At 34.0% G+C, this 2,071-nt stretch overlaps 1 long non-coding RNA gene across 1 annotated transcript; it reads left to right on the forward strand.

The window, feature by feature from the left end:
• Positions 1 to 331: 331 nt before the first annotated feature.
• Positions 332 to 1,625, forward strand: LOC130211968 (uncharacterized). Its single transcript, XR_008835215.1, has 3 exons — positions 332 to 393; positions 489 to 637; positions 729 to 1,625. It is a non-coding gene; the product is annotated as an uncharacterized LOC130211968 (long non-coding RNA).
• Positions 1,626 to 2,071: the final 446 nt, after the last annotated feature.

Below are 2,071 nucleotides of genomic sequence, written 5' to 3' on the forward strand. Positions count from 1 at the left end.
CAGGCGAGACATTTACAAGTGACTTGTTGAATCCAACATCTGCAACGTTTCAAACGCGAGCCGCATTGCTAGTGTCAACAGTAAGTAATGGATGATAGATAATTTCCCGTTTAAAAATTGACACGAAAAAAGTGCCATTTTATTCCTGGTGTTGAGTTTCAAATAAAAAAATATTTAATTTACAATCAATAGGACACAGATAAATTATCTGGTAGTCATTGAAAACATTGGAATAGTGTTACTACCGGCATTTGTAGGTGAATTAAAGAGAAATGAAACACATGTAAATGAAATAAATGTCGTAACAATTGATTTGTTTATATTTCTGCAGCTGCGACCTCTATTCAAAATAGCTTTTCCTACATTCCGCAGCATCAAAGTGTTTTCATTCAGGTAATTTGTTCATATTATGATGAAAAAAAATTAACAGCACCAATTATTAACTAATGCAAATTAAACTATATAACATTTCTTAATTCCTTTTGCAGTAATGGATCAATCATCCAAAACTTGGGACTTACATTCCCATCAACGTCTGCTCCTAATGGTCCCCTGATTCAAACAGTTTTGGTCATAGCAGCTTCAACAATCACAGACTTCAACATTGACACCACGTCCATTTCTGTGGATGGCACACGTAAGCAATATTAAATACTACCTTTTTTAATATTACAATTTGTTTGTTCATTTTTAAGCAATGTCTTGTTTTCTTTTCTCAACCTTTACAGAGGTTTCAAGTGGAGTAAGCCACAAGATCAGTCTCACCACCGCATCCTTCCTTGTGCTGATGTCATGGATCCTCTCAAGCCAACAATAGCATCATTGCTGAATACCATTTCATTTGCCATTATTACATGACTGCCATCACTGGCATGAAAAATGACTTCTTGATTCTTGTCGAAGAAGCCTTCTACAGCTTCAGATAAACTATCACTTTTTATTTTTTTATTAATTCACATATGTATGACACTGGATTAGGTTGATGTTAATCTGAACATGTTTCTGGATGGGAATGTCCAGGATCCTTCACCGAGCAGAATGACACAACAAGACTAATAAGACACACAAAATACCATTGAGCCTTGAGATGTCCATTTTAAAAAAACAATATTTAACCTCATGACAGTGACTATTTTTTTCTTATTTATCACGTCAAAACTTAAAGAAGTACAAGAGGACAAGTGAAATCAGTTAAATTATGCTCAACTTCACCAGAAGGCAGTTGTAGCCCTCGATTTCACACTTTTGTGAAGTTATAGTCTTCTTGGTTTCCTTCTGTCGTCCTAAAATGTATGTAAAATGTTAGGTTTGACGTCTTTCCATATAATTTTATAACATTACATAGAAATATCAGAGAGCATATTGTAAAGGGAACATGTGTCTAAAGTTAATTAAAGGAACAACACTGCAGCTCATCATGAGTCGTGTAACCAACCATGAACCAAAGAGGCCTAGAGTTATATTATCATTATATACATGGTCAAAACATTGCACTGTTAATTTGATTTATTTATTCAACGTGTATTTATATATTCATGTATAGCTGATTTCTGTGAGATTTCTAAATGTTTGTACAATATTTGTCAGAAACTTTACAATGATCAGAATACAAAGTCTTTGAAGAATTTAAATCATCTCTTGTGTGATGTTTTGCAAATTTGGTGGTAAAGTTTATCAAGAAATGATTCATGTCTTACAATGAGCCTCCAATTTTGGTCTCTCAGTGAATCAGGTTTGTTAAGAAAGAGAACTGGGAGGGCTGCAAAGTTTACTTGCCTCTGAGATTCTTCTATCTCTTCAAACACCACCAAGTTATAATTAAAATGAACACCAGCAGATCCCATTGTTCATTTTCAGAAATGGCTCTCACAGATGAGAAGCATTTTAATATACAGTTAGGTTGTGAAAGACTTAAGGCTACCACTTTAAGATAATCATTGTTGTATTCATAGTACATCTTCTCAGAAACTTGCCATTCACTGATTTTTTCTAAAGTCCTCTTTGACAAAGAAGCCACTTCTGTTTTCTTAGAGGCAAGCTTTAACACACTTTAAATTAAGAACAACACATG

Source organism: Pseudoliparis swirei, chromosome 21 (genome assembly GCF_029220125.1).
Source record: "Pseudoliparis swirei isolate HS2019 ecotype Mariana Trench chromosome 21, NWPU_hadal_v1, whole genome shotgun sequence".
Lineage (NCBI taxonomy): Eukaryota > Metazoa > Chordata > Actinopteri > Perciformes > Liparidae > Pseudoliparis > Pseudoliparis swirei.